At 38.6% G+C, this 19,793-nt stretch overlaps 1 pseudogene; it reads left to right on the top strand.

Annotated features, from left to right (window-relative positions):
- Window positions 1-16,610: 16,610 nt before the first annotated feature.
- On the top strand, window positions 16,611-18,986 carry LOC117705719 (adenosylhomocysteinase pseudogene; annotated as a pseudogene).
- Window positions 18,987-19,793: the final 807 nt, after the last annotated feature.

The raw sequence follows: 19,793 nt of genomic DNA on the forward strand, positions 1-19,793 counted from the left end.
TGACTGAATCTGGATACCATTCAATAATCTTTGCAGGAGAAGCATTGGGATGAATCCATAACAAGGGCCCCTCCTGCCATAATACAGCAGTTGGTAAGTGTCTAGTTTTAAAAACACATAAGTCAAAGGTTTTGGTTTCATCTATGCATTTCAACTGGGCATCTTGTAAAGCATTTTCTACTACTTGCAGAGCACGGCTCGCAGCTGGTGTTAAGGCCCTCGGTGAGGAAATATGAGCATCCCCTTCCAAAATATCAAATAAAGGTTTCAGCTCGGCCGAGGGAATTTTTAAAAATGGTCTTAACCAATTTATATCACCTAATAATTTCTGAAAATCATTCAAAGTATGTAAATGGTCTCTACGAATCTCCAATTTCTGAGGAATTATCTTTTCTGGATAGATAACCGTCCCTAAAAAGGAGCCAATTTCTGAAAATTGAACTTTCTCAGTAGCAACAGGTAGACCCCACTGTTCCAAGGTGTTTAATAGTAAGGAGTATGAGGTCTGTAAAGTAATTAAATCCTTATGACACATAATAATGTCATCTGTGTAATGGGCCAGCAGCAGCGAGGGGAATTGTTTCTTAATTGGCTCGAGGGCCATTTGTACATACAGCTGACATATAGTGGGGCTGTTGGCCATGCCCTGAGGCAGAACTTTCCACTGATATCTTTTATCAGGTTCAAAACGATTAATAGTATGTAGTGTAAATGCAAATCTTGGTCTATCTTGTGGACACAAAGGAATAGAGAAAAACAATCTTTAATATCTATAATTATGATTTTCCACTGCTTAGGCAAGGCAGAGAGTAAAGGCAAGCCTCGTTGCACAGAGCCAAATAGTCGCATCTGTGCATTGACGGCTCTTAAATCATGTAAAAGCCTCTACTTTCCGGATTTCTTTTTAATGACAAATATGGGTGTATTCCAGGGAGAGGAAGAAGGTTCTAAATGACCGAGCTGCACTTGTTCTTTAATTAGTTTTGTAGCAGCTTCCAATTTTTCAGAGGATAGGGACCACTGGGGAACCCACACGGCCTCCTCTGTGAGCCAGGGTATGGGCATAGAACCCTCAATGGCAACTAGGGAAAACCCAGGCCTTGTCTTCCTGTGTTTGATTCTTGTGAGATAGGATCTAACCTTCCTTGTTCGTTCCTGCCAAGACCCTTCCCTTCTTTAAATCCCATGCTCTTCATAATGTTTATAGCTTGTGGGGAGTATTCACTAGTCAGAACTAGCCCTAGGTCTTGTAAAATGTCTCTTCCCCAGAGATTGACAGGGAGAGGAAGCACATAAGGTATAAAACTTCCTGTTTGACCCTCTGGTGCCTGCCAAGTCATCGAGTGAGAACGGACTGCGGTACTGGCCTCGTATCCCAATCCTTGTAGGGAGTGGGACGATCTTTTTACAGGCCATGCCTTAGGCCACCAATTAGAAGAAATAATACTTTTATCCACTCCTGAATCCAGAATTCCAGTAAAGTTCTTCCCCTCTATTGCTGACTGTAAGGTGGGTCTAGTTTTAAGGTCAACCACCAGATGAGCAAAGTCAGTTCCTGAGGAACCAAGCCCGTCAGTACCTCTAAGCTTCTTGGTGGATGGAAAACAATCATGTAAACTTGGAAGGACAACCAATTGAGCAATCCTGTCCCCAGGGGAGATGGAGAATACACCTTGTGGGCTAGAACAGAGAACTTGAAGTTCTTCAGTATAATCCTGATCTATTACACTGGGGTGTACCATGAGCCCTTTTAAGGTAAGAGAGGAGCGGCCTAAAATAAGGCCAACACTTCCCCCTGGCAGGGGGCCTCTATAATCAACCAGGATCGGCTGCACCCCCATGTGTGGCATTAGTAGGACTCGGGAGGTGGAACGGAGGTCCACTCCTGCGGAACCCCTTGTGGCTCTGCAGCGAAAAGAGTCCCCTGAATGTTTAGCAGTGTCCCATATCTTTTGGGGCCCTGGGATCTTGGGCCTGTATATCCATTTTTTGAAAAATTTTCTTCCTTAATGACTGAGGGATTTGGAGGGAGGATCTGATCTCTTATATCTCTAACAGAGTGGCAATCTCGAGCCAGATGATAACCCTTTCCACACCTGGTGCACAGTTTTGATGGTATTTGATTATTTGGGCACTCTTTATTCATATGTCCTGCCTTCCCACAGGCAAAGCATCGGGCCATATGTTTTGAAGGGAATTTTCCACGATTCTGACCTTTAAGGAGGACTGCAGCCATTTCTAAGTTTGCTGCTGCAAGTCCGGCATTAGTAAGGGGACCTCCCAAGCTGCGACAGACTCTTAACCAGTCTTGTAGCCCCTTGGCTCTCCGAGGAGCAATGGCTGCACGGCATTCAGCTGTGGCATTTTCAAAGATCATCTTTTCTATCAATGGCATTGCCTGCTCTGGTTCCCCAAAGATTCTGCCAGCTGCCTCAGTCATGCGGGCCACAAAGTCAGAGAAAGACTCATTAGATGTCTGAATTATCTTGGACAAAGAAAGGTTACTGCCTTCCTTCCTAGGGAGGGACTTCCATGCCTTTATTGCAGCTGATGCTATCTGTATGTAGACCTGGCAGGGATGAGCGGTCTGGTCGTTCTCGTGTACGCCAACTCCAGCCAGCATGTCAATAGTCCATAATTGTTTTCCCTCAGTGTTTTCATTAATCCTGGCTTGTGCTTGTAGTGCCTCGTGCCACAAGGCCTTCCACTCTAGGTATTGGCCCATATTGTTAAGTACTGCCTTCACTGTGTCCTGCCAGTCTCCTGGCATCATAGCAGCTGTACTTAATCTCTCCACTTGGGATATAGTAAAATTAGCCCCAATTCCATATGCGTGTACTACCTCAGCTAATTCTTTGACCTGTCGATACTCTACTGGGGCATGGACACGAGCACCTTCTGCCGCTTCAAAGACCGAAAATGCAAGCTGCAGTTGTCTCTGATCTCCTGGGCTGAGAAATGAATTAGAGGCGCTGCCCCAGGAGGCAAGGCCAGGGCCGAGGGGCTCAAGGTCTTTCTTAGTCTTATCCCAGAACGGCTATCCTTTGCACAGGTGGCTGCTTCCTGCTCTACACTCTCTTCCTCTCCTTGCGTTATGTCTTCCTCGGAGCTGCTAAGGTTTATGGAAGCAGGCTCCTTAATGGGGTACAGGGGGGTCCCCCCGAACTCTACTCTCTCTTCATCAGCCGGTGAAGGGTCCTTAACCTTAACAGGCCTTGCAGTGGCCCCCGTTCCTTTTGCGTACTCTCTCCTATGACCAGGCTCCTTGGCCTGCTTCTGTTGCCCAGGCATTTTTACCTGCTTCTCCTTTCCAGGATCTTTGGCCTGATGCCGGCTAACACACCCTGTTTCTGATACTCTGGAGTGGACCTCTCCTGAAACCTCTTGACTTGTACTAATAGCTGTGTTGTGAGCTGGATCTTTACAACACAAATAAGCTAAAAGCGAAAGCAACACAAGCAAGAGGCCAACTATTGCTGCGGCAGTAATGGGTGAATATCTGCCCACAATGAAAGCTTCCACCCCAAACATATCTCTCAGAGACGTACCTCAATCCTGCAGTCTTTTAACCCGCCCCGAGTCTCAGGGGGGTCTTCCGCGGCACCTTGAAGATCCCGGGTTTCGACGCCAGATATTCTGAGCCCCTCCGTGTTCCCTCGCCCGAGAAAGAGACACATGAGGCGGTATTCGGGTGGTTACCACAACGAGGCTTTATTCTTGTATCAGCAGAAGCAGAAAGACCCCAAGCCTGGAAAAGGCATTGCTATATGTACCCTAGGGTGGCGTGTTCACTTCTGATTGGCTGTTCACTCATTACCCATAATACACCCCGGGATGGGCAGTGACTTTGGCATGCTTTTTGCCTTTTGCACCTGCATAGTTAGTTGTTTACTAGTGGGAGGACAGGATGCCCGCGCCATCTTGTAATGGCGAATGCTATTATGCTCACGCGGCTCCTAACACCAATACATTAGTAACATTTTTTGCTGGATAGTTAACAAAAATAGTTGTCTTAACTCCTTGTGTCAATGTTACTGCCGAAACAGTGGCGCTAGCAATTAATGGAATTAAAGCTGTTATATCAGCAATAATAAAGCCTGCTACCCTCTTGCTTCTGCTTAAAGCCTAACTCACTTCTTCCAGCACTTTCAAGCTTTTTTCAGAGAATCAAGGTTTTTTAATACTCAGGGCAGTGACACAAAAGCTGGTTGAAAGACCCCTGTAACAGGCAAGTTTCAACACACTATCATAATTGGAAATTATACAGTCAATGTAACTTACAGTAAATGCTGTCAAAGAGACAAAACCAATTTTAGCTTGACAATTAAAAGAGCCTTAAAACATGTACTAAACCTTGTTTGAAATCCAGATCTTGTCCCAACATTATCTCTTGCTATCCTAACATCATACCAAGCTACAGCTAGCTTCCAAATATGTTCTTGAAAATGTCCAGATCCAGTCTTTCAAAAGTTGACTGATATTTCCCATATTGGATTGATTTCTAGACCAGTACATGATTGAGTCCTAATAGCTGGGCACCTTCAAGAAGAATACAAGAGACATAGTTTCTCTTTTTGATTCTCTATCCCACAAGGTCTAAAAACTTGAGGCAAGGCAGCTTGTTCCATCTGGTATATAGTCAAGCAAATATGGGTCAAGAATATATGTCCAATGTAGCTCCCCTGTCACCCTTGTCAGGACACTCACAGGTCAGCATCATACTTTGTCTCAGCAACAGTATATCTCACCAATCTTTTTAAAGTTCCATGGGCCTCTTCCACAATGCCTTGTCCTTAAGGATTATACAAAATCCCCATAATAAATTGTTGACAAAAAGTCTCAACTGCTCAACTACAATAGCCAGACTCATTGTCTGTTTGTTTGGTTTTTTTATTATTGAATATTTTATTTATTTACCTTTCAATGTTATCTCTTCTCCTATTCCTTTCCAAAACCCTTTAAACCACCCCCCTCTTCCTATTACTATGAGGGTGTCCTCCCACCATCCTCCCATTTCTGCCTCCCTGCTCTCCAATTCCCCAACACTAGGGAATCCAAACTTTCAGGCACCAAGGCCCTCCACTTCCACTGATGCCTGGCAAGGCCACCCTCAATTACCTATCCAGGTGGAGCCATGAGTCCCTCCCTTTGTGTTGTCAGGCTGGAGATTTTAGAGTGGCTACTCCAGTTTGTTTCTTAGGACCATTTGCTTGAAAAAATGTTTTCCAGCCTTTTACTCTAAGGTAGAGTCTGTCTTTGCACTGAGGTGGGTTTCCTGTATGCAGCAAAATGCTGGGTCCTGTTTATGTATCCAGTTCATTGGCCTATGTCTTTTAATTGGGGAATTGAGTCCACTGATGTTAAGAGATATTAAGGAACAGTGATTGTTGCTTCCTGTTATTTTTGTTATTAGAGGTGAAGTTATCTTTGTGTGGCTATCTTCTTTTGGATTTGCTAGAAGAGGCTTACTTTCTTGCTCTTTCTAGGGCATAATTTCCCTCCTTGTATTGGAGTTTTCCTGCTATTATCCTTTGTAGTGCTGGGTTTGTGGAAAGATATTGTGTAAATTTGGTTTTGTCATGGAATATCTTGGCTTCTCCATCTATGGTAATTGAGAGTTTTGCTGGGTATAGTAGCCTGGGCTGGCATTTGTGTTCTCTTAGGGTCTGTATGACATCTGTCCAGCACCTTCTCACTTTTATAGTATCTGGTGAGAAGTCTGGTGTAATTCTGATTCGTCTGCCTTTATATGTTACTTGGCATTTTCCCTTTACTACCTTTAATATTCTTTCTTTGTTTTGTGCATTTGGAGTTCTGGTCTAGTTTATTTGCATTTCTGAAGGCTTCTTGTATGTTTATGGGCATCTTGTTCTTTAGGTTAGGGGAATTTTCTTCTATAATTTTGTTGAAGATATTTATTGGCCCTTTAAGTTGGGAATCTTTACTCTCATCTATACCTATTATTTTTAGGTTTGGTCTTTCATTGTGTCCTGATTTCCTGGATGTTTTGTGTTAAAAACTTCTTGCATTTTGTGTTTTCTTTGATAGTTATGTCAATATTTTCTATGCACGTGAGATTCTCTCTTCTATCTCTTTTATTATGTTGGTAAAGCTTGTGTCTATGACTCCTGATTTCTTTCCTAGACTTTTCTATCTCCAGGGTAGTCTCCCATTGTGATATCTTTATTGTTTCTACTTCCATTTTTATGTCCTGGATGGTTTTGTTCAATTCCCTCACCTGTTCGGTTGTGTTTTCTTGTAATTCTTTAAGGGATTTTTGCATTTCCTCTTTAAGGGCTTCTACCTGTTTACCTGAGTTCTCAAATTCAAATTCAAATTCAGAGTGTTATTTGTGTCCTTCTTAAAGTCCTCTATCATCATCATTAGAAGTAATTTTAAATCTGAATCTTGCTTTCCTAGTGATATGGGGAATTCACGACTTGTTAGTGAGGAAGGATGCCAAGTACCCTGGGTTGGTGATGCTTATGTTCTTGTGCTTGCCTTTTGACATTTGGATCTCCTTAGTGCTACCTGCCCTGTCTCTGACTGGAGCCTGTCTTTCCTATTACCTTGGTTGTATCAGAACTGTGTGGGGTGGGTGTTACTACTGGGATTAGAGCTGGGGCCCAAATCTGCTCAGTGCTCAGACAGGAAGGAACCAGTGCTCTGGGCCAGGAATGAATTTCTTGGTCTTAGTGTGTCCCAGTTACTCTCTGTTTAGGGTGGGTGTTGCTGTCTCCTTACCTAAGATACTGCCTGGGTTAGAGCTCCTGGATGTCTGTTTTCTCTGGGTTCTGTCTACAATGCTTTTCAATGACAAATTTATAGCTGTTTTAAATTCATGTATACCTTCTAACAGAACCACAAAGCTCAATTATTCTTGGAATTCTCACTTTGCAAATCTATCCCTGCTGTCACAAACTTCACAGATACCAAATGACCTCTGTGGCACTTTTTCTTTAGGTCACCTCCTGCAGGCTTGGGTTCAGGATCCCTAGGGCTTTTGCTATCTGTGGTATGCACACTTTTCTCTTTGCAGGGATAGGAGTGGCACCCTACTGTGTATTACTGTTATTATGGTGACAAAGTCATGCTTTGAAAGATTTCAAAGAATGACTAAAATAAGGAAACACTCTTAAAAAAAAAGAAACTAACCTCAGGTTGAGTACATTTTTTGAATTATGTGCACAAAATACGTGCAAGGATTCTAAATTATGCAAGTATATGAGACAGTAATTTCAACATGGAACATTAAACTCAAACTAGTTTTGTGACTCCAGGAATTATACATGGGAGAAACTAACAGCAGACATTGTACCTTTGAATGCTTTTGTTTCTTATTTGTATTTTATTAGGCTGTGTTTTGGGCTTTCATAATACAGACTGGATTCTTAATCTCACAGTCCATATTATTTAAATGTTAGTTTTTAATTGGTTCCCAAGCTCCATAGTCACTTCCTACACAATTCTATAGGGGAATCAACCTCTTCATTGTATTCAAAGAGTGTGAAGAATTCAGAGAAATAGGACAGAAAATAGTGATCAATGAGCAGAGCCTAGTTCCTTGTTCATATTTTTACCCTCAGGAGTCTAGAATACAGGAAACACCAGATGGAAATTAAACAACTCTTTCCTCAGATTTTAGTCACTGAGGGACTGGGGAAATGGATTCAAAGAGGGGAGGATTCAATCAATAATTCTGATGGTGGGAAACTTTCTAGTTTACAGATTCACTCTGGACCATGAGAAACAAAGAAATAAGCAGTTCTTTTTTTTTTTTTCCTTCAGATTTAAAACATGGTACCTGTATCAACTAGCATTAAATGTGGCTGAAAGTAAAAATAATTTAAAATATACTGGTATTGATTGTACTGTCACCGAATTATCCTGATCTAGCTGCCATTTGAAAATTTCAATAATTTCAGTCTACTACACTTTTTACTGTTCAGTAACTTTTTGCAAAAACCCATATAATGTCATGGTCTAAGACAGCTGTTGAATATATAATTATAATATTAAAATATTGATTAAGGAAAAAGGCAAAATAATTATTTTGTCAAACTACAAAATGTTATTCAATATTGAATTTTATTCTCTAAAAATATGGCATCAAAATTTAGGAATTTAAAATGTAATTGTCTCTTAATTTCTAATTACATCAAAACAGGTAAGTGAAATATAAAAATTTAAGTAATATAATAAGGTAAATATGTATTGAGTATATAGAAATATACATACATATATTTATATTATCTGACAAATATGTACTGATTATTCATTAATTTTTCTTCTCATTACATATTGTTGTATCTAAATTTTATGATTCTGCTTTAATATGTTCAAGACCATTTTCTCAGTATTACCTTTTATTTATTAAAAGATTTTATTAGCTATTTTATTAGCTTTTTCAGATTAACCTATGATCTGTGAAGTCTAGTATTTTCTATTGATATGTGATTTTTATAGAATTCTTCCTTATTATTTTATTTTCCCATCTTAGAAAACTTAACATATGTGTGCCAATAGTTCTAATGTTACCAAAATTGTTGACTTTATCTCTTCATTTGTGTAATGGTCAAAGGTCTGACTCAGAAAGCTTCCACTTAAACTGATTTTCAACAGTCAATGATCAGACTCTGACCTCATTCCAGGTGTTTTATGTTCTGAGATAAATATTAAAAATATTAAAAATGTTTATTTCCAGTATTCTTTCTATCTTCAGTTTTACTGCCAATGCCTGGATTAAAGTACTGTTTACAAAAATTACAATTTAAAGTCCCTGAAGTTTTGTTATTATCATTTTTCCTGTTCACTAACTCATATCAAGAGATATCAATACACCTTGGCATAGTCAAGAAAACTTTACTCATGGGAGACAAATCATTTTTACTATAAATGTTTATATTTTAAAATTAAAATATAATTGCATCATTTTTCATTCTTGCTCCCTCTCAAAATCATAGCCTCTTTTACTTAATTTTTATTATTATACACACAGCACACACATACACGCACAATTATACATAAATATGTAAATACAATGTATCCAGATGACCTAGTATTATTGTGCATGTATGATTTTAGGACTCATCACTTGGTATTGTAGCACCAATCAGGGGGCTCTTCCCTTGGGAAGAATATTTTTTCCACTCTAGGCATTCTGTTGTTGACTACAGGTCATTGTTGATGAATGGTGTTACCAAGCCTCTCTACTCTAATTTGGAGTCTAAATGTGTTTGCTAATAATGTAATTAAAACAGTGATGTAAATGCATTACATTTGTAGATTATTTTTGGTATTTTTTAAATTAATTCTGCTAATCCATGTTCATGAAAGTTGTTTTTGTTTGTTTGGGGGGGGGTGTGTGAGTGTGTTAAAATTTTTATTATAGAGCATATTTTACTTTCTTGATTAAGTTTCTTTATATAAAATTAAGTTTTTGAAGCAACTATGAATGAGATTTTTCTTTCATTTTCTTTCTAAGCAAATTATTACTGCATAGAGAAGCAATTAGTTTCTGCATTTGAATTGTAGTACACTGCTAAACTACATCTCAAATCTGAGAGTTAGTTCTGGTGTTATTTGTTTCAAACTGTTTATTTATAAGTATGAATAAAAATATGCTTAGTGCCTCATGCTTGTCCATGTCAAAGAATAACTTGTGGAAGTCTGTGCTCTTCTTCTATCAGGTGAATCTTGTGGTCAATCTTGGGTCATCAGTCTTGTTGGCACACATCTCACCAGCCTTCAGATGTTTTAAGTATAGGATCACGTCATTTGCAGATAAGGATTGTTTATTTTTTTTTCTCCTAACTTTCCTTTTTCTTTCCTAATTTCTTTGTTATCTCATTGCTATAGCAATAGCTTCTTCCTAATTTAGTATAATATTGGCTATAGGCTTATTTTGTACCACTTTTATTATGTTGAGAGATGTACATTCTTGGGGACTTTTATCATGAAAGGATGTTGAACATTGTTAAGGGCATTTATGAATCTACTGGAATGGTTAGATGATTTTTGTCCTTAAGTCTTGTGATACATTATATTTGTTAATTAGCTTATAATTAACTAATTTTGCATCCCTAAAATGAAACCAACTTGTTCTTTAATATGATTTATGTCTTCTTAAGTATTATTTGGTCAATAATTTTTATAAACTGTAGTTTCTTGGTTTTGGTTTTATTTTTTCTTATCTGTCTATAGGTGCTTTTTGTAGCTAGGCAATGCTGATTTTGCAGAATTAATATTGATAGTGTCTCTTCCAATTCTATTTTATAAAACATTCGGGGCTCATAGACATAAACCATATTTTAAGAGCTGGTAAAATTTAGCATAGAGTCCATCTGGTCACAGCTTTTCTTTGAAAGGAGAATTTTGTTGTTACTGAAATCTTACTATAAATCTGTTTTAGTTGTTTATGTCATGTTTATTTAATTCTATTATATTGTGTATTCAAGATTTGTCCATTTCTTCCATATTATCTTGTTTTGATGTTTAAAGTTACAAAGATTCTCTTTCTTCTCCTCTGGATTCAATTAAAAGTTGTTGTAACTCTCCTGTTTCACTTCTAATTTTATTTGGATCTTATGTCTCTTTTGCTTAGTACTATTACAAGTTTGTCAATCATGATTATATTGTCAAAGTATTGGGTTTTTGTTTGATTGTCTCTTTTTATTTTCTTAGTCTATTTCATTAACTTCTGCCCTAATAATTATGGTTTTTCTATTGCTTACTGATTTTGGGATTAAAATGCTCTTGTTTTTTTTTTTTTTTCAATCCTTCACCCATCATTATTTTTTTCTTTTAAATATAAGCACTTGTTGCTGTAAAGTTTACCCATAAATCTGCCTTAGCTATACTCCAAAGTTTTAGTACATTGCTCTTTCATTTTCATTTGATTCTACAAACCTTTTAATTTCCTTCCTTCCTTATTTTGTACTATGTAGAATTGCTCCACTTGAAAAGATTTATGGAGGCAAAATTGAAGAGTTATTTTTTTCCTCTCACTGCTCTTTAGATGGAATGAATACACTGTGTGCTTCCTATCCTAAGAGGCTGTTCTTTGTTTGTGTACCAAGTACAAGTGACATGAAACCCAGACAATATGTCTGCTGTGCTCTGCAACTTTCTCTGCAAAATAGCATGCATGTTACATTCCTTACATCTTTACCTTCCAGGCTTCTCTTCTTAATTTAAGTTTTATCCTTCTCTAGATTTGAATATAGTATTTATTCATTGGATTCTTTTCAAAACAGACAATCATGTGTGGCCCAGATGTTTCTTATTACCACAGTTTTAACATTTTGAAGTACTTTTTAATTAGTTGGTATTTTCCTTTTGTTACTTGTCTTGCCTCAAACATATCCATGTGTTTCTAATATCACTTCAATAATTCTATTCTCTTTTGTTCCTATGGTAACATTAACATTTTAAAATTAAGTCCTGTTTTCTCCCCAAGCTGTTTATAGTCTTTAGTTCTATGACTTTTTCATTCCATATGTATCCTTTGTGTCTTTACTTTTCTAGAATAAGTGACATTAACTAATTAGAAATTATAAATGATTATTTTGCATGTTGCCTCATAGTGTTTTCACTGTAATCAATGAATGGTATTTATGTTTTCATACAGTAGGTATTGAGCTTGTTTGGGAAGTTTCCTATACAGGAACATCTCTGGCTTATTTCTGATTGAAAGTCATCACTGAATGATGTTAGTTGTCAGAAAAACATTGTGTAAAGAAGATCAGTGAAAAACAAGAACAGTATGAAAAATTTCTGGAACACACACATTTCTACCCTTTTTGTTATTGTTCATGTTTATCCTAAAGACACAGCTTCTGTCTACTTTTGTCTTTTAAAAGACAAGTCAAATGTTATTTCCCTTCCTGGTTTCCTCTTGGCAACCCCCTTATCTCACCTGCCCTGCTTCTATAAGTGTGCTCCCCAACCCACCCACCCACTCCTGCCTAACATTTACCTATGCTGGGGCATGGAGCCTTCACAGGTCCATGAGCCTCCTCTCCCACTGATGATCAACAAGGCCATCCTCTGCTACATATGCAGCTGGAGCCATGGGTCCCTCCATGTGGATTCTTTGGTTGGAGGTTTTGTCCCTGGGAGCTCTGGGGTTGGGGGCGGGTGGGGGGGGAGGTCTGGTTGGTTGACATTGTTGTTCTTCCTATGGGGAAACCTTTTCAGCTCCTTCAGTCCTTCCCCTAACATCTCCATTGGGGTATCTGTGCATAGCTGGTTTTGTTGTCTCATTCTTCCTGCTCTCTCTGCTCTCCCAGATCCCCCCCTTCCTTTACTTCACTCTGCACCTTCTCTGTGAGCTAAGAAATCAAATCTTAAATAAAACACATCACTATCAGTTCATTTTCTCATAGGCTCCCTACCTCATCAATCCAACCTAGGCTTCTTCCTTGCATTTTCCACATGAAATTCATGCCAGATATAAAATTATATTTGATCCCCATGATTAAGCTATGGTTGTGTTGAATTGCCTCAAAGATGGTAGCTTTCAGAAAATATGTACTTGGCTAAAAAGCAACCAGCATTAACTCTCAGCATGTCCCTCATCCAAGTTTAAGATTGGCACATATATGCAATGGTTTGAGGTTTGTGGTCCTCACTGTTTTTCTGTGTCAGAAGAGTTATTTTCCCTGATATTATTTCTGGTTTGGTTGTTATTCATAGTTTTGAAAAGAAAGGGTAAAGAAGTCTTCATATCTTTCTCCTTTTTACCATGGTTTGTTTTAATATTTGTTTTGTCTATTATATAAATAATTGTATTTTATCATATATAAATATTTTCTTAATATTCTATTACTGCTAATGTACAATATATTTTTTCAAAAACTAAAAATAGTTTTTAAAGAACATGTAATTAAAAATAGTTGAGCTTTTAGATGAAAACACCACAGTTTAAATGTAGATACAAGGCATATCACTTCCATCTGAAGGAGATAAAATTTTCATTTACCATGTTAAAATTTTACTTTAATTGAAAAATTAATTTAAAATTTTCATTAAAATTTAATTTAAATTTTATTAAAATACACTACATTATTCTATATAAAATTATGGGGCTGAAGAGATGGCTCAGCAGTTACGAGCACTGACTGCTCTTCCAGAGGTCCTGAGTTCAATTCCCAGCAACCACATGGTGGCTCACAACCATCTGTAATGGGATCTGACACCCTCTTCTGGTGTGTCTGAAGAGAGCAATGGTGTACTCATATACATAAGATAAATACATCTTTTAAAAATTATTAAAATACATTAAAATTATTTAAATTTAACATTAAATTTAAAATATTAATTAATTTTTTAATTAAAAAATTGTTAATGATGTTCTGTTAAGTGTGTTTCATTTTGGCTTCATTATTGACATGTTAATATCTGGTCACTGGTTTTTATTAGTCACTTATCTTTTTAAATTATTTTTTTACTTTAGTTTTGATTTAATTAGTTCCAGATTTTTATTTTACATAGTTTTTCTTCCGTATTGGTAATTGAATAGATGTTTACTTTCTGTCTTCATTCTCTTCCAAATTCTCAATGAAAACTATTTAGTTACATAACTAGGTGGAACATGCTTCCCAGGCATGAAGAACACCATAGTGTGCCATTCCATTGTCTCCAACCTGTAAGTGTATGATCACAGTTAAAGCAGATGACTTTATATACAGCCACGGGATACTTAGAGAAAATATTTTTAATTTTAGGAACCATTTCAACTATGAGCTTATTGAAACAATCCTCTTCTGCTTTGCTCACTGCAGGATCTGAAGCTGAACTCATGGCTTCTTTGAGAAACTCAGTACCCTTCATCTTCTGGCACTCAATGTTTACCAATATTTTTTGTGAGAATATATGCGTTCCCTAGGTCATTACGGAAGAAATCCAACCATCCAGATACAGGTTTGCTTTCATCTTCAGCTACCATTGTGGACTTACAAGTGATAAAGAGGATAGCATTCTTTGTTTTTTTTTTTTGTTGTTGTTGTTTTTGATTTTTTGTAATTAATTTTATTTACATTTCAGATGTAATCCCCTTTCCCCATTTCTCCCCCACACCCAAGAACCCCTTCATCCCATCCCTCCTCCTCCTGCTTCTATGAGGATATGCTCCCCACCCTCCCACTCCCATCTTCCCACCCACAATTTCCCCCACACTGGGGCAGCCCTCACTAGAACAAGGACTTCCTCACCTACCTATGCCTGAATATGGGTCCCTCCCTATGTGCTTTCCCAGGCTGGTGGTGGCTTAGACCCTGGGAACTCTGGTTGGTTGGTATTGTTACTCTCCCCATGGAGCCACAAATCCTTTCAGCTCCTTCAGTCTTCTCTCTCACTCCTCCATTGGGAACCCCAAGATCAATTCAATGGTTAGCTGTGAGCCTCTGCCTCTGCATATTTCAGGCTCTGGTAGACCTATAAGGAGACAGCTATATCAGGCGAGAATAGCATTTTTGATATTGCTTAAACACATCTTCTAAAAAGATGAACTGCTGGGCAGTGGTAGTGCACGCCTTTAATCCCAGCACTTGGGAGGCAGAGGCAAGCAGATTTTTGAGTTTGAGGCCAGCCTGGCCTACAGAGTGAGTTCCAGAACAGCTAAAGCTACACAGAGAAACCCTGTCTCAAAAAAAAATAAAAAAATAAAAAAAATAAAAAATTAAACAAACAAACAAACAAAAAAGACAAACTGCAGATAGTTATCGAAATTTTCTTTATCTTTTGCTAGAGAATAAAGAATGTAATTTTTCAATTTAGCCCTGGATGAAGGGGCAAGTAACTGGCATCTCCACAGCTACATTAGGAACCTTTTATCCACCAGAGATAGTAGCAGGAAGCTTGAGAGAAAGTCCACAGATGATCCAATAGAGGTTGCATCTTTCCAAGAGATCTTAAAACTCATAAAGAAAATACATTTTTGCTTTCCAGACAGTTCATAGGATCATTTGCTCTCTTGAATGCTTTGTGTTATTTACCTTTAAGTCTTTGGTGCTCTTTGGAATAAACTCAAAGATACATCAGTATTTTATCTCCTATAAGTGTGCATTGTTCCTCAGGATACACAGATTTATCTTCTTTTTCTCTTATCCCTAGGATTTTATGAAAACCATCTGGACTGTAACCATGCTTTTGCCTCCAAATGTTTTGAATTATCTCATTAAATTTTGAGTGAGTGCTATCCTAGTTTTATGTCAGGTTTTATCTAGTCCTTATGACATATTTCTAAATTTTTGAAACACCATCATGTATTTTATTTTCATTTGGACTTGTTTGGCATAAGTGATTTCAAACATTTCTCCAGGGGTTCTTTTTAGTTTTCCCACCATACTTATCTTCTTTTTTGAAATACCTCAGGATGAGATTCTCAGAAGCTATGGCATGAGTGACAGTAGTGCGTACACACAGACAAAATTTGTCCAAAGTTGATTGAATCTCTTATGTAGCCTTTCATCTTTTAGTCTTTATCCTTTATCCTTTACACTTAAAGTCAACTTTTGGTTCCTATCTGATAATTTATTTTCATATTGTAACCTTTAGTTATCTAGTCTTGGCTTTAAAAAATAGTTATCGGCTTTCCTTCTGTTGTTTAAAATAAGTGAACCTTTAAGAATTAGTAGCTTATTTTCAAAACTTGCTTCTATTGAAACAATATTTCTCGATTTCCTTTCAAATATTTTTCAGATTCTTGCTTGATAGTTTTCACCTTGCTACTAAGGTAGTAGTATACCATGTCTGGACTGCTTTACAGAGCTTAGCACTAAATGCAGGACTCCCTTTTCTTAGCCTGGTATCCTGTTCTCCCTCTGACCTACAGAATGCTTCTCCATGCAAATGAGGTATCGCCAGAACCTTAAACTGCAGCCAGTGAAACTTCACCATAAGAAAAACCCCCTCCCACATTCCAAGGTTTATATAGTCCAAGTTCTCCCCAAATAAATAGTACAAGCTGCTTCATTGACTATCATTTAAGATAGTATTTTCTTTTGTGTGTGTGTGTGTGTGAAATATGTGTATTTTGACATAGCAATGAGAAAAATAACTAATACAAGCCTCAGACATAATCTTGATGACAGCCACTGCCCCAAGATACATGAGAGCTATTTTCTAAAAGAGCTGTAACACTGAAGACCTGTAACACTGAATTATTTGGAGATTTCTCCCCACCACCACTCCCAGCACAGGATACTGCTGACACATCTGTTCCAGACTTCTGTTCATGCTTTCCTAACTGGTGTGTACATCAGGGCCCAGATACCCTAAGGGAAGACATGGACTGTGGAATTGACACAACTCCATCTTTCCTGCTTGATATGCAGCAGTGCCTGGATATGGAAGAAGAAGAAGAAGAAGAAGAAGAAGAAGAAGAAGAAGAAGAAGAAGAAGAAGAAGAGGAGGAGGAGGAGGAGGAGGAGGAGGAGGAGGAGGAGGAGGAGGAGGAGGAGGAGGAGGAGGAGGAGGAGGAGGAGGAGGAGGAGGAGGAGGAGGAGGAGGAGGAGGAAGAAAATGGAACCACATGATAGTTTTGTATTTCCTAGTAATTGAACCATCATGTTTATTGGTTGTAGTGTCAGGATTTTTCTTTTCTAAATATGATTGTTCAGCTGTTTCTGCAAGTACAAAATGGATCTTCTCAGCTCCCAGGTATTAGCCGCACACTTCCTTCAGCTATTCATCACCAGTAATTACATCATCACCAACCACCAAATGCTACATGAACCCTTTAAAACGTCCCTACCATCACAAACAACACACAGCCACCACACTTTTAAGAACCAGAGAAGACAACATTCAACAAAACATCCACCAATTGTCGGGCTGTGGAAGGGTATCCTGGTTGTGGGTTTCGCCACGCCCCCAGAACCCAGGCTCCTGACATGAGGTCTGATCTCCATTCAACCCGCACTCTTCAGTCACATAGGATGCAGGTAGAGGGTGTGATTGACAGGTCTCCACCTCCAGAGATTAAAATGTTAATGAGTTATCTAAAGGCCAGGGTGGGTAGCTAATTAAGTTATTTCTTCCCCCTTTTCCCCTCCCTATAAAAGCCAGGCTTCCCTGGCTTTGGGGGGGGGGGGGAGCATGAACCATCTACATCTACTCACCACGCCATGAACAATAAAAGCTTTGGAAAACTGGACTCCATGTGTCTCCTGGGCTTGAACCTTCCTGAGGCAGCTGCCGACCCGCCTGCAGTGGCTGTGTGAATGTGGGACCTTCTGCAGGTAGTATGGAAAGCCTACCTGGGACTCCCCTGCCAGAAAGCCGTGGAACCCTGTTTCCGGATTCCCCCCTCCCCCGCGAGTTTTTTTTCCCCACAACCAATAAAGGCAAGACCAGATATCAGCACCTAGAATTATAATCTTTCCAAACCAGATGCTTAGACACCAATATAAAAAGATAATCAGTAACAGTACATGATATGACCCCACTAGAGCTCGGTACTCCTACTATGGCAGGCCTGGAATATTGTAATAGAGCTGAAGCCCAAGACAAAGACTTTACAATAGTCTTTATGGATATGATAGAAGTCCTTAAAGAGGAAACAAATAAATATTTTAAAGAAATCTATGGAAACATAGACAGTGGAAGGAAATTAATGAAACAGTTCAAAATCTGAAAGGTGAAATAGTTTCAGTACCCTTCCATAAGCCACCCATTCCCCTTCACTGAGTTCATTAGTCCTAGCAGAAGCACAACAAAATTGTTGACTTTAGAGTGGCTACTTGGAGTCAAAAGGTCCTGGACATAGCCAAGATGAGAAGCCAGGTTTGATATGTATGTGGGAGATGTACTCAGCCTCCAAGCCTCTGAAGAGTGCTTGCATTGCTGGCTGCACATTACTTTGGAGACTCTTGTTCCTATTAAGACTCTCATGGCCATGGGTGCTGAGGTATGGTAGCCCAGCTGCAACTTCTTTTCTACTCAGGACCATTCAGTGACTATCATTATGAAGGCCAGCATTCCAGTGTTTCCCTGGAAGGTAAAGGCAGATGAACAGTAAAGAAGTATTGGTGATACACTGAGCAGATGTTGCACTTTAAGGATCAACCCCTCAACATAAATTCTGGATGATTGTGGTCACCTTACTAACTTCAACTATACCATATACCCACAAATTCTTTCAGAAATCTGAGGCATCTCTGAGGAGACCACAACTGGAGTCTATGACCTCTACAAGATGATGGCCAATGGAATACTGAAGGTGTCTGCCATCAATGTTAATGATTCTGTCACTAGGAACAAGTTTGACAATGTCTATGGCTAATAGAGCCACTCTTAGATAGCATAAAACAGGCTACAATTGTGATGACTATGGGCAAGGTGGCAATGGTAGCAGGCTATAGTGACATAGGCAAATACTCTTACCAAAAGCTGGGGGGGGGGTGTTGGAGTCTGAGTTATCATAACTGAGGTTCACCCTATCAGTACACTGCAGGCTGCCATGGAAGGTTATAAAGTAACTACCATGGATGAGGCTTGGGGGGGGGGGGGGAACATCTTTGTTACCACTAGAGGCTGTATTGATATCATCCTTTGCTGGAACTGCAAACAGAAGCAGGACGATGCTATTGTGTGGAACATTCAACACTTTGATGTGAAGATAATCTGAAGTGACTCTATGTAAATGCTGTAAAGAAGGTGAGTGTCAAGCCCTAGGTGGACCTTTAATGGCCGAAGAATAGGCAACAAGTTATTCTGCTGGCTGTAAGCCTGCTGGACAATGTGGGGTGATGTGAGTCACCCCAGCTTTGTGATGAGCAACTCCTTCATGAACAAGGTGATGGCACAGATTGAAATGTGGATTCACCTAGATAAATTCCTAGTTTGAGTTCACATTCTGCCCAAGAAGTTTGATAGGGCAGTTACCAATGCTCAGTTAGCTGACCATGCTAACTGAGAAGATATCTCAGTACCTGGGCATGTCTATTGACAGCTCCTTCAAGCCTGATCACTACTGCTACTGAGAGCCAGAATTGTCCTTCACCTTCTAGCTGCTAGCTGCCATTTTTGTTTCACAAACTTTCCCTCTTTCTCAAGAGCAAATATCACCAACGTGGCAGTTGCTTCACCAGTGTTTGCCCTTCACTGGATCTAGTCACTCTGTTTTTGTCCTTTATTGTATTCCTCATACTGTTGCAGGTGTGGTGATGGCGAACTAAGAGTCCCCAGTCTAGACAGTGTGGTACATGGGAGCAATCCACACAGGATGTGAGCTCAAAAGTTTTGGTAGTCCTGAGGCTGCGTGTTGCTAGTCAAAAAAACAGAAAACATTTTTTTTTAAAAAGAAAAAAAGAAAAAAATGGAAGTAAAATTTCATAAACTAAAGAAGGAGGTGAATATCTGGGTTCAAGAAGCATACAAAACACAAAATAGATAGGACCAGAAAAAGAAGTACCCTTGTAACATTAAAACGTTAAAGACAGTAACATAAAATATTAAAACATTAAATTTATAGAAAAAAAAGAATATAAAAAGTGTGAAGAAAAAAAATACCAAGTAACATATAAAGTCATCTTTCTGCTGCTGCATCCATGAAATACTCCTTAACATCAAGAATATTCATCATTTCAGAATACAATGATGAATAAAGCTATTCCATGCAAATGGACCTAAAAAGCAAGTTGGTGTAGCCATTTTAATACCTGAATAAATAAACTTCAAACCAATACTTATCAGAAGAGATAGAGAAGGAAATTACATACTCATCAATGGAAAAATTTCAAAACAACATTATAATTCTTAATATTTATGCCCCAAACATAAAAGCACCC

Source organism: Arvicanthis niloticus, chromosome 3 (assembly GCF_011762505.2).
Source record: "Arvicanthis niloticus isolate mArvNil1 chromosome 3, mArvNil1.pat.X, whole genome shotgun sequence".
NCBI classification, from domain to species: Eukaryota; Metazoa; Chordata; class Mammalia; order Rodentia; family Muridae; genus Arvicanthis; species Arvicanthis niloticus.